The sequence below is a fragment of the Ovis aries genome, chromosome X (assembly GCF_016772045.2).
Source record: "Ovis aries strain OAR_USU_Benz2616 breed Rambouillet chromosome X, ARS-UI_Ramb_v3.0, whole genome shotgun sequence".
In the NCBI taxonomy this organism is placed as follows: domain Eukaryota; kingdom Metazoa; phylum Chordata; class Mammalia; order Artiodactyla; family Bovidae; genus Ovis; species Ovis aries.
Window position 1 is genome coordinate 113,609,733 of NC_056080.1, and position 13,584 is coordinate 113,623,316.

The 13,584-nt window shown below is 41.9% G+C and overlaps 1 long non-coding RNA gene across 1 annotated transcript in view; it reads left to right on the forward strand.

Annotated features, from left to right (window-relative positions):
• The window catches only part of LOC132658851 (uncharacterized), a 29,589-nt gene extending 17,150 nt beyond the window's left edge, over positions 1–12,439 (forward strand). Inside the window, exon 2 of the long non-coding RNA XR_009598930.1 lies at positions 11,881–12,439. This is a non-coding gene — a long non-coding RNA (uncharacterized LOC132658851). The remainder of the gene's footprint in view (positions 1–11,880) is intronic.
• The last annotated feature ends 1,145 nt before the right edge of the window (positions 12,440–13,584 follow it).

A 13,584-nucleotide genomic window follows, 5' to 3' on the forward strand; every position in this document is an offset into this window, starting at 1 on the left:
CCTAGTAACCACTAATCTATTGTACTTATATCTCTATGGATTTGCTTCTTCCATGTTGTTGTCGTTCACTTGCTAAGTCATGTCCAACTCTTTGTGACCCCATGGACTGCAGCCACACAGGCTTCCCTGTCCTTCACTATCTTCCAGAATTTGCTCAAACTCATGTCCATTGAATTGGTGATGCCATCCAACCATCTCATCCTCTGTCACTCCCTTCTTTTCCTGCCTTCAATCTTTCCCAGCATCAGGGTCTTTTCCAATGAGTCGGTCCTTCACATCAGGTGGTCAAAGTCTTGGAGCTTCAGCATCAGGCCTTTCAATTCAGGGTTGACTTCCTAAAGGATTGCCTTCTTTGATCTCCTTGCAGTACAAAGGACTCTCAAAAGTCTTCCTGGGTTGGGAGGATCTTCTAGAGAAGAGAAAAAATTACCCACTCCAGTATTCTGGCCTGGAGAACTATACGGTCCATGGGATTGCAAAGAGTCAGCCAGAACTGAGCAGCTTTCACTGGGGCTTCCCTGGTAGCTCAGAGGGTAAAGCATCTGCCTGCAATGCGGGAGACCTGGGTTCGATCCCCAGGCCAGGAAGATCCCCTGGAGAAGGAAATGGTAACCCACTCCAGCACTCTTACCTGGAAAATTCCACCGACAGAGGAGCCTAGTAAGCTACAAGTCCATGGGATCGCAAAGAGATGCACAACTGAGCAGCGTCACTTCTCAGTCCAAAGGACTCTCAAAACTCTTCTCCAGCACCACAGTTCAAAAGCATCGATTCTTTGGCATTCAGCCATCCTTATGGTACAACTCTCATATCCATACAAGACTACTAGAAAACCCATAGCTTTGACTAGATGGACCTTTGTTGGCAAAGTGATGTCTCTGCTTTTTTAATACACTGGCTAGGTTTTTCATAGCTTTCCTTCCAAGGAGCAATTGTCTTTTAATTTCACAGCTGCAGTCACAGTGACTTTGGAGCCCAAGAAAATAAAATCTGTCACTGCTTTCACTTTTTCCCCTTCTGTTTGCCATGAAGTGATGAGACTGGATGCCCTGATCTTAGTCTTTTGAATGTTGAGTCTTAAGCCAGGTTTTTCACTCTCCTCTTTCACCCTCATCAGGAAGCTCTTTAATTTCTCTTCACCTTCTGCCATTAGAGTGGTATTGATATTTCTGCCATCAATCTCAATTCCAGCTTGGGATTCATCCAACCTGGCATTTTGCATGATCTACTCTGCATAGAAGTTAAATAAGCAGGGTGACAATATACAGCCTTTACATACTTCTTTCCTAAGTTTGAGCCAGTCTGTTGTTCTGTGTCTGGTTCTAATTATTGCTTCTTAATCTGCATAAGGTTTCTCAGGAGACAGGTAAGGTACCTCTTCCATATATTTCATATAAATGGAATCATATACCATGTGGCCTTTTATGAATGGCTTCTTTCATTAAGCATCATATTTTCAAGTTTCATCCATGTGGTAGCTTGTTTCAGTACATCATTCCTTTTTATGACTGAACAATATTCCACTGTATGGACATACCACTATTATTTATCCTTTCATCAGTTAATGAACATTTGTAGTTGTTATCATTTTTGGACTACTATGAATAATGATGGTATAAATGTTTGTGTACAAGTTTCCGTGTGGACATGCTTTCAGGTCTCCCGTGGCTGTATATACGTTGGAGTGGAATTGTTGGGTCATGTAAGAACTCTATATAGGGCTTCCCTGGCGACTCAGATAGTAAAGAATCTGCCTGCAATGCAGGAAACCCAGGTTCGATCCCTGAGTTGGAAAGTTCCCCTGGAGGAGGAAATGACAACCCACTCCAGTATTCTTGCCTGGAGAATTCCATGGACAGAGGAGCCTGGCAGGCTATAGTCCATAGGGTTGCAAAGAGTCAGACATGACTGAGCAACTAACATTACTTCTACTATAGGAACTCTATGATTAACTTTGTGAGAAACTGCCAAAGCATTTTCCATAGCAGTTGCACAATTTTACATTCCCACCAGCAATGTATAAGGGTTCCAATTTCTCCACATTCTCCCCCAACACATATTTTCCACTCTTGCTTTTATTATAACTATCCTAATGCATGTGAGATGGTATCTCACTGTGATCTTGATTTGCATGTCCCTAATGACACAGGACTTCCCTGGTGGCTCAGAGGTTAAAGTGTTTGCCTGGAATGCAGGAGACCAGAGTTCGATCCCTGGGTTGGGAAGATCCCCTGGAGAAGGAAATGGCAATCCACTCCAGTACTCTTGCCTGGAGAATCCCATGGAGGGAGGAGCCTGGTAGGCTATAGTCCATGGGGTCGCAAAGAGTCGGACACGACTGAGCGACTTCACTTCACTTCAATGACTAGGTAGCATATTCAAAAGCAGAGACCTTTGCCAACCAAGGTCCATCTGGTCAAGGCTATGGTTTTCCAGTGGTCATGTGTGGATGTGAGAGTTGGACTGTGAAGAAAGCTGAGCACCAAAGAATTGATGCTTTTGAACTGTGGTGTTGGAAAAGACTCTTTCGAATTCCTTGGACTGCAAGGCGATCCAACCAGTCCATCCTAAAGGAGATCAGTCCTGGGTATTCATTGGAAGGACTGATGCTGAGGCTGAAACTCCAATACTTTGGCCACCTCATGCAAAGATTTGACTCATTGGGAAAGACACTGATGCTGGAAAGGATTGGGGGCAGGAGGAGAAGGGGATGACAGAGGATGAGATGGCTGGATGGCATCACTGACTCGATGCACATGAGTTTGGGTGAACTCTGGGAGTTGGTGATGGACAGGGAGGCCTGGCATGCTGTGATTCATGGGGTTGCAAAGAGTCGGACACAACTGAGTGACTGAACTGAACTGAACTGAATGATGTTTCATGTGTAACCATTTAGAGATTTCTTCGGAGAAGTGTCTGTTCAGATCTTTTGCCACTGTTTTTTCATGTATTTATTTATTATTCTATTTGGCTGCATCGGGTCTCAGTTGTAGCATACAGGATCTTCGTTGCATCATGTGAGATCCTTTCGTGGCCACGCACGGACTCTCTAGTTGTGTCTCTCAGGCTCCAGAGGTTGCTGGCTTCAGTAGCTGTGACATGTGGGTTTAGTTGATCCTTGGCATGTGGGATCTTTGTTCTCCCACCAGGGATCAAACCCAGGCCACCTGCATTGCATGGCAGATTCTCAACCACTGTACCATCAGCGAAGTCCCTTTTACTTGAGTTTTATCTTTTTATCGTTGAGTTGTAAGAATTCTTTTATATTGTGGGATACTAGACCCTTATCAAATGTATGATTTGCAAATATTTTCTCCCATTCTGTGTACTTTTTCACTTTCTTCATAGTGTCCTTTGATGCACAAAAGTTTTTAATGTTGATTAAACCCAATGTGTCTATATTTTGTTTGGTTGCTTTTGCTTGTGTCATATCTAAAAAACAATTGCCTAATCCAAGGGCATACAGATTTACAGCTGTTTTCTTCTAAGAATTTTACAGTTTCACCTCTCTTACATTTAGGCCTAGGATTATTTTGAGTTAACTTTTATGTATGGTGTTAGGAAGGAGACCAGCTTCATTCTTTTGCATGTGGATATCCATTTGTTCTAGCAACATTTGTTGAAAAGGCTATTTTTTCCCCATTGAATTGTAAACAGCATTGTTTGAAAACTTCAGTTTCTGGAACTTCCTTGGCAGTCCAATGGTTCAGACTCCACCTTCCAATGGGTTCAATCCCTGGTCCCACATGCTGTGGGCCTGCAGCCAAGAATTTAAAAAAACAACAACAACTTCAATTTCCAATTATTTTTGTTGCTAGTATATAGAAATAAAAAGTGATCTAGTATTCTGAAACCTTACTAATGTCACTTCATAGTTCTAGTAGCTTTCTTGTAGATCTCAGTAGATTTTCTACACAGATGATCATTTATCTGCAAATAAAGTTTTACATCTTCCTTTCTTATCTAGATGCTTTTTGTTTCATTTTCTTAACTATTTGCATTGGCTAGAACTTCCAGTAAAATGTTGAATAAGGGCAGACATCCTTGTCTTGCTCCTGATCTTAGAGGGAAAGAATTCAGTAGTTGACCATTAAATGTTATGTTAACTGTAGGTTTTTCATAATACCCTTCATCAAGTTGAGGAAGTTTCCTTCTATTTCTAGCTTGCTGAGAGTTTTCCTTAGGAATAGATGTTGGATTTTGTCAAGTTCTTTTTCTGCATCTATTGAAATAATCATATGCTTAGAGTTTTTTTGTTCATCAATATGGTGAATTACAACTGCTTGATTTTCAAATGGTAAACCAAATTTGCCTTGCTGGAAAAAAACCACACTTGATGTGGTTATATTCTTTTTATATATTTGGCTACATTGATTTGTTAAAGTTTTACATCTGTATTTATGAGAGATATTGGTCTGTAGTTTTCTTGTTATGTCTTTTTCTGATTTTGTTATCATGGTAATGCTGATAATAAACACAAATCGAATTAATGGGGAACTATGTTTTCCTTTTCAACTTTCTGGAAGACTTTGTATAGAATTGGTATTACTTCTTTAAATTTTTTTTTCTGTTTTGCTTTTTTAATTTTTATTTATTTATTTATTTTTATTGGAGGCTACTTACTTTATAATATTGTATTGGTTTTGCCATACATCAACATGAATCCCCCATGGGCGTACACATGTTCCCAATCCTGAATCCTCCTCCTACTTCCCTCCCCATAGAATTCATTAGTGAAGCCATTTGGCCAAGAAGATGTCTTTGTAGCATGTGTTTAACTATAAATTCACTTTCCCTAATGGAGGGCTATTCACAGTACGCATTTCTTCTTGAGTGAGCTTTTGTGTTTTCCAAGAGACCTGTCCATTTCACCTAAGTTGTCAAATTTATTGTTTATAATATTCCCTTAGTATCCTTTTAATATCTGTAGAATCAGTAGTTATATCACCTCTGTCATTCCTCATATGGGCAATTTGTGTCTTTTTTCTTCTTTTTCTGATCAGTCTGGCTAGAGATGAACCATTTTATGGATCTTCTCAAAGAATCAGCTTTTGGTTTCATTTATCTTCTCTATTGTTTATTTCTTTTCTATTTCCTCAATTTCTATTCTGATCTTTATTATCTGCTTTTGTCTACTTACTTTGGGTTTTTTTCAGTTTTTTTTTTAAATCTTACTTTACAATACTGTATTGGTTTTGCCTTACTTTGGGTTTCATTTGTTCATCTTTCTCTAGATTTTTATTATGGAAGCTGAAAATCATTGATTTGAGACCTTTCTTCTTTTCTACTATAGACATTTAGTGGCATCTCACAAATTATCTTATGTTGTGTTTTCATTTTTATCCATTTCATAATAGTCTCTACATTTTTATTTCTTCTTTGCCTTGTGGATTATTTAGAAGTGTGTGATTTAGTTTCCAGATATTTGGGAAATTTCCAGAGATTTTTCTGTTATTGGTTTCTAATTTAAATTCATTTTAGTCAGAGAATATACTTTGTATGACTTAATTATTTTGAATTTTTGAGACTTGTGGCCCAGAATATTATCTAGCTTGGTAAATGTACTGTATGCTCTTGAAAAGAGTATGTATTCTGCTGTTGTTGGATGGAATGTTCTATAAGTGACAATTAGATCAAGTTGGATAATGCTGTTATACTTATCTTCTAGATATTTGCTGCTGATTTTCTGCCTACTTATTCTATCTATCAATGAAACATGAGAGTTGAAATTTTCTACTGTAACTTTGAACTTTTCTGTTTCTAGCTGTAGTTCTGTCGGCTTTTGCATCATGTATTTTGAAGTTCTGTTATGTGGTGCATAAATGCTTAGCATTGTCATGTCCTCTTAATGAACTGATCCACTTATCACTATGAAATGACCTTTACCTCCGATATTAACTTTTGCTTAATATCATTTAATATTGCTGTTCCAAATTTCTTTTGATTAGTGTTACCATGGTATATCATTTTCCCATACTTTAACTTTTTTAACCTATTTTAAACTTTATAGCTAAAATGCTTTACAGACAGTCCCTGACTTACAGTGATTTAACTTGTGATTTTCGACCTTATGATGGTGTAAAGCAATACATATTCAATAGAAACCATAATTCAAGTTTTGAATTTTGATTTTTTTCCTAGGCTAGGAACATATGGTACCATACTCTTGTGATGCTGGATGGTGGCACCAAGTCACAGCTCCCAGTCAGCCATGTGACCATGAGGGTAAATAATCAATACACTTAGAATTATTCTGTATCCAGACAACTGTTCTGTTTGTAACTTTCAGTATTCAATGAACTACATGAGATATATTGATATAAAACAGACTTTGTGTTAGATCATTTTTGCCCAACTGTAGGTTAATGTAAGTGTTCTGACCATGTTTAAGGTAGGTTTGCCTAAACCATGATGTTCAGTGTTGTTGTTGTTGTTCAGTCACTAAGTCACGTCCAACTCTTTGCCACACCATGGTCTGTGGCACACCAGGCTCCCCTATCCTTCACTATCTCCTGGAGTTTGCTCAAACTCACATCCATTGAGTCGGTGATGCTATCTAACCATCTCATCCTCTGCCACCCTCTTCTTTTACCCTCAATCTTTCCCGGCATCAATAAGTTAGGTATATTAAATGAATTTTCAACTTATGATTGGTTTGTTGGGACATAAGCCCAAAGTATGTAGAGGAAGATCTATACTTGTTCAGTTCAGTTCAGTTCAGTCGCTCAGTCGTGTCCGACTCTTTGCAACCCCATGAACCACAGCACGACAGGCCTCCCTGTTCATCACCAATTTCCAGAGTTTACCCAAACTCATATCCATTGAGTCGGTGATGCCGTCTAATCATCTCATCCTCTGTCGTCCTCTTCTCCTCCTGCCTTCAATCTTTCCCAATATCAGGGTCTTTTCCAGTGAGTCAGCTCTTCATATCAGGTGGCCAAAATATTGGAGTTTCAGCTTCAACATCAGTCCTTCCAATGAACACCCAGGACAGATCTCCTTTAGGATGGACTGGTTGGATCTCCTTGCAATCCAAGGGACTCTTAAGAGTCTTCTCCAACATCACAGTTCAAAAGCATCAATTCTTCTGTGCTCAGCCTTCTTTATAGTCCAACTCTCACATCCATACATGACTACTGGAAAAACCATAGCCTTGACTAGACGGACCTTTGTTGGCAAAGTAATGTCTCTGCTTTTTAATATGCTGTCTGGGTTGGTCATCACTTTTCTTCCAAGGAGTAAGCGTCTTTTAATTTCATGGCTGCAATCACCATCTGCAATGATTTTGGAGCCCCAAAATATAAAGTCAGCCACTATTTCCACTGTTTCTCCATCTGTTTGCCATGAAGTGATGGGACCGGATGCCATGATCTTAGTTTTCGGAATGTTCTATACTTGTAGGCAGTATATAATTGGTTCTTGCTTTTATATCCAATTACAATCTCTGCATTTTATTTGGGTATTTAAATCATTTACATTTCAATTGATTATTGATATAGTTAGGTTTAAGTCTATCATATTGTTACCTGTTTTCTATTTGTCCAATCTGTTCTTTGTTTCCTTTTTTCTTTTTCTTATTTCTGTCTTTTCTGGGACTAATTAAATATCTTTTGTGATTCTATTTTATCTCATTTATGTATTTATCAGCTATGACTTTTATTATTTTAGTGGTTACTTTTAGGTTTATAGTAAACATCTTTAACTTACCTCAGTTGATCTTCAAATGGTATATGCCACATAACCTATACCATGAAAACATATTTACAATAGTAAATATATGCCCTTTTCTCACTGTTGTCATACATTTTGTTTATGTACATTATAAATCCCACACTGCATTATTAATTTTTTTCTTAAATAGTCCACTACCAAAGGTATTTAAATAATTTTTCAAAATCTTATATAATTACCCATATGGTTACTATTAATATTTCTTTCTTTTGCGTAGATCCATATTTTCATCTGCTATCATCTTCCTTCCATTTCTGGTAGTATGTGTCTGTTTGGTATTTCTTTCTTTCTTTTTTTTTTGACCCTACCAGGCAGCTTGCAGGATCTTAGTTCCCTGACCAGAGATCAAACTTGGTAGTGAATGGGTCAAGCCCTAACCACTGAACCACCAGGGAATTCCCTGGCCTTCCTTTTTGAAAGATATTTTTGCCTGATATAGAATCCCTGCTTAACAGGGGTTTTTGTCTTTGTTTTTAAAAAGATTTTGCTCTATAGTCTTCTCATTTGCATTGTTTACAATGAGAAGTCTTATCTTTGTTTCTCTGTACATAAAATGCCCTTTTTCTCCGGCTGCTACTAAGATGTTCTATTTATCACTGATGTTGAGAAATTTGATTATGATGTGTCTTGGTGTCATTTTCTTCATCTTTCTTGCACTTGGAGTTACCTTGGATCTCTGAGTTTATAATCTTCATCAAATTTGGAAAAATTTTATCCATTATTTCTTCAAATATTTCTGTTCCCTTTTGTCTCTTTTTCTCCCTCAGTGACTCCAACTTTTTTAGATTATGCCACTTGAATTTTTCCTACAACTCACTGATGTTCTGTTCATTTTTTAATTCTCTTTTCTGTGTGTATTTCATTTTGATTCCTTTCTACTGCTTTGTGTTCAAGTTCACTAGCCTTTTTTTCTGCAGTGTCTAATCTGCCATTAATTCCATCTAATGTATTTTTCACCTCACATGTTGTAGTTTTCACCTCTATAAGTTTGATTTGGGTATTTAAAAATACCTCCCATGGCTCTACTTAACTTTCTGAACATCTGGAATGCAGTTACAATAACTGTTTTAGTATCTTTGTTTACCAGTTTTAACTATAAGTCAGTTCTGATTTGACTTCAGTTAGTGATTTACCGCCTTCTTATTGGCCATAGTTTCCTGCTCTGTCAATGCCAGGTAATTTTTTTTTTTAATTGGAGCCACACATTGTGAGTTCTACTTTGTTGGATTCTTTACTATGACTGTATTCCTACAAGCAGTGGTTCCCAACCAGGGATGGCTTTGTTTCTCTGGTCTTGGTATCCAATAAGTAGGGCCAGGTATCATGGTAAACACCCTCCAATGTACAGGAGAGCCCCCACAACAAAGAATTATCTAGCTCAAAATGTCAGTTGTTCTGAAGTTGAGAAACCTTGCTATATATACTCTTGAACTTTGTTCTGGGACTTAGCTACGTTTCTTGGAAATTCTTGGTCCCTCTTGGGTCTTGCTGTTAAGCTTTGTTAGATGAGACCAGAGCAGTGCTCAGTATAGAACTAATTACTCTCTAATACCAAGGCAAGACCCTTCTGTGTACTTTCGCCAATGCCTCAGTTTTAGCTGGATGGGAACCAGCATTATTCCCAGCCCTGTGTGAATGCTAAGCTCCAGTCCCTCTAATCATTTGGCATAGTTCTCTCCCCAGCATCAGATACTTTCCTCACACGTGTTCATGAACCTACGTAGAGTTTGTTCTGTTCCTACTTCACTCACCGCATCTAGCCTACCTCCACAGGATGTCCTGGAGATACCCCACAGTGGCTATGTCTACTCTCACCCCCCACCTCAGACCTACTCTTCCTTCCATATCTCAGCCCATGATGCCAGTCCCCTAAGCTCAAAATCCGGAGTTCTCCCCTGCTGCCTCTTCACTCCACCATTCAGCCAGCCAATTTGGTCTCGCTAATGTCTCCAGCATTCTGTTCTTACTTTCCATCCCCACTGTCCCTACCTTAGCTTGGGTCATCATCATTTCTTGCTTGAACCCTTCACAAGAGAGTTCCATGTAGCATCCCCTGCCACACCTCCTTATATACTCTCATCTCTACTACTACAAAAATTTTCACTGCTCATCAAGCAGGCCACACCCTTTCACAACTTTACGCTTTTGCACATGCCACTCTTTTTGCCTCCCTTCTTTGTCTGGCAAACTCCTTCTCAAGCTTCAAGAGCCAGCTCAAAAGTCACCTCTTCTGTCAAACCCTCCTTGATTTCTATTCACTCCTGCCCGTCCATTCTCCTTTTGCCTTCTGTTCACACTTTGTTAACAATACTGCTCGCATCTGGCTAATTGAGGTCATAAGGGTGGGCCCTAATCCCATGGTACTGTGGCCTGATAAGAAATGGAAGAGAGAAAGAGAGAGAAATATCCCCCTCCCCTAGGCCACATGAGGACACAGTGGATAAAGGCTGCAAGCCAGGGAGAGTCTCACCAAGACCTTACCATGTGGGCACTTTGATCTCAAACTTCCAGTCTCCAGGACTGTGACAAATAAATTTCTGTTGTTTAAGCCACCCAATCCACGGTGTGTTAATTATGGCAACCTGAGCCGACTACTACAGTGCTTAATACCTAATGTTGTTGTTTAGTCACTAAGTCGTGTCTGACTCTTTTGTAACCCTATGGACTGTCCTGTCAGGCTCCTCTGTCCATGGGAATTTCCCAGGCAAGACTACTAGAGGGGGCTGCCATTTCCTTCTTCAGGGGATCTTCCCCACCCAAGGATCGAACCTGTGTCTCCTGCAGCTCCTGTATTAGCAGGCAGATTCTTTACCACTGAGCCACCAGGGAAGCCCTAATACCTGATGAGTGCATTTATTTTTTAAAAAAATGAATAAGGAAGGAAGAGAAGGAGAGATGGAATGAATGGGGAGAGATGATGAAGAAAGCTGGAGAGAACAAGAGAAGAGTAAGAAAAACTTAAGGAAACAGGAGAAAGAAGGCAGGGAGTGAGCTGACAAGGGAGCCAATTTCTTAGTGGCAACCAGGCCCATGCCCAGGGAACCACTGCCAAGATGGAGGCAGGTGGGTACAAGCCTCAGGGCCAGTGCTGAGCATCCAGGCACAGGATTTTATAGATATGTTTTCCCAAGAAAGGGGCCACAGTCTGCTTTTCTCAGAAGCTATGTGTCCTCCAGGGAAAGACTCAGTGCCTGTGGCTTTTAGAAGGAGGCACCTTGGTTCTTTGGCTGAGAAACTACTGGGTGCCCTGGCTTCCCTCAGCTGCTGGAGAGACAAGGAGAGTGTTTACCCAACCATCCCAGTGTCCTCAGAGGACTCAGCTCTCAGTTACATGGCAAACAGCTGGCTCTGGAGGGGCTGTGTCCTGGGCGCTGCGACTCGGTGCCTCCAGTGATGTGAAAGCCTCCTCCACCTTGGGAATGCTTCCTACACTCTCACCCTCCTCCGGTGGGGTTGGGGTGGGCTCATTTACGAAATGGGACCCGACAGGTGGCTTAAAAAAAAAAAAAACAACAACGCTGCTTCTAGCAGAACACTCCCCGAAAGGAACACAAAGTTTTTTGGTCACCCAGGGCTTGTGCAAATTGGTTTCAGACTCTGTCACCCGCTGCCACAGCAGACAACAGCCGTCTTTCCAGTAAGAAGACATTTCCTGGCCAGGCAACCGGACCGGCGGGCGGGCGGTGGCGCAGGCAGTGCCAGACCGCCCGGGAAGCCACGCGCTCAGTCCGCCCCCCGGGGACAGAGCAGCCCGCCGGCGCCCTGGGGCCTGCAGCCAGCCCCGGGCTCACGTCTCCCCTAACCGGCTGGGTCTAGGCGAACGGGGGCAGCGTGACGCCCAAAGCTGGGAGCCAGGCAACGAGGGGGTCCCGGCTCCACCTACTCGGCCCAGCCCAAGAATTGGGCCAAAACCAGGCAGACATTCGGAACCTGTCTGATCGCTTTGGGGAGGGGAGGGGAGAGGGGTGGGGTGGGGGGGGGTGGGGGAGAGTTGCAGGGAGCTGCAGCTCTGAGAGCCATTCCCTGACAAGCATCTCTGCTCAGCAATGCGGGCAGGGGTTGCGAGGCCCAACCCCGCGGGTAGTTGGGTGCAGGGACGTGACGGGACCGCGAGGGTTGATGCTTTCTTCTATTGTTCCCACTCGTCAGAGAGGGCTCCTGGCAAACATACTCTGCTCTTCCCAGCTCTCCCGATGAAATCCAGAGCTCGGCTTTGCTGCCGCTATCCAGGACGGGATTTTTGGTCCATGTGAAGACCTTATTTACGCTGCTACACTAGGATGTCGACCCAGCAGCCTGGCCAAACGCCGAGGCAGCCGTGAAGTTGGGACTTGTGGAGGAGTGGAGACTGGCTCCCAACCAAGCAGCCACACACTCCCCTGGAAACTGGGGGCACCTGAAAGTCCACACTTTGCTGCCCGGCTCCTTGGCCTTGCTTTTCAAATGTTATCGCTTGGACAGATGGCTTGGGGTCCTTGTTAAAGTGAAGATTCTGATTTAGGTGGATGGGGCCTGAGACTCTGCATTCCTAGAAAGCTCCCAGCTGCTGCCGTAGACCACACCTGGAAGGGCAAGGGGCAGAGCATCGCTCTTGCCTGCAGCTGTGCCAGTTTAAATAACCTGGGGAGCCCAGTACACTTGAATTTGGTTGAGAGTCATCCTAAGTGTTCTTGCCATAAGAAAAATAAAAAGATACTATGTGAAGTGATGGATTTGTCAATTCCACTGTGTAATCATTTCACAGTGTATACATAGATCAAATCATCATGAGGCACACCTTTAAGAAAACATTATATTGTACAACCAAAACATATTAATATACACTTTTAATGTTTTGATCATACCTCAGTAAAGCTAGGAGAAAAAAACTAATCAGGCCCCACCCCCAGATGTTCTGATTTAAATAGTCTGGGGTGGGGCCAGCTTTTTTTTGTTTTTTTTCATTATGCTTCTCTGGTGATGGTAATGGGCAGCCAGGATTAAGAGCCAGTGGTGGAAGCAGCTGTGAAAAGGGACTTAGGCTGTAATCAAGGATATTGATTCCATACTGGGCCCAACCACAGGGGTTCAGTATATGACCTAGATTAGGAATTCAGTTGTGATCAAAGAATATAATTGGCTCATATGGTTTCATATACCTCATCTTACCTCTCATTCATTCAACCATTAAATATTTATTGAGCCATTATATTGTGGTGGCCACTGTGCTAGCTAATAAGAATTCAGCAGTGAGTGACAGATATGGAGCTGACAGTTTAGTAATCAATTAACCACTGAAATAAAATGCAAATATATGATTGGATGACTGCTAGGAAGAATCTGATTTAATGTGTACATGGGAAGAGGGCTAGAAAATGACAGTTAATTACCTGTAATCTGAAAGATGAATTGTCACTCTCTAGGTGAAAGGGGTCGGAGAAGGCGATGGCACCCCACTCCAATACTCTTGCCTGGAAAATCCCATGGACGGAGGAGCCTGGTAGGCTGCAGTCCATGGGGTCGCTAAGAGTCGGACACGACTGAGCGACTTCACTTTCACTTTTCACTTTCATGCATTGGAGAAGGAAATGGCAACCCACTCCAGTGTTCTTGCCTAGAGAATCCCAGGGATGGGGGAGCCTGGTGGGCTGCCATCTATGGGGTCACACAGAGTCGAACACGACTGAAGCGACTTAGCAGCAGCAGCAGCAGGTGAAAGGGGTGGGCTGGAGAAGAATGTTCCAGTCTGAGAGACTAATAGCAGGGCAGTGTGGCTGGAACAGAGTCAAGATGGCCATGTGTGCCATCAAGAAACTGGAGTGGTAGGTCGGTACCTATGTAGAGCAGAGGTTCCCAGTTCTGGTTGAAAATTTA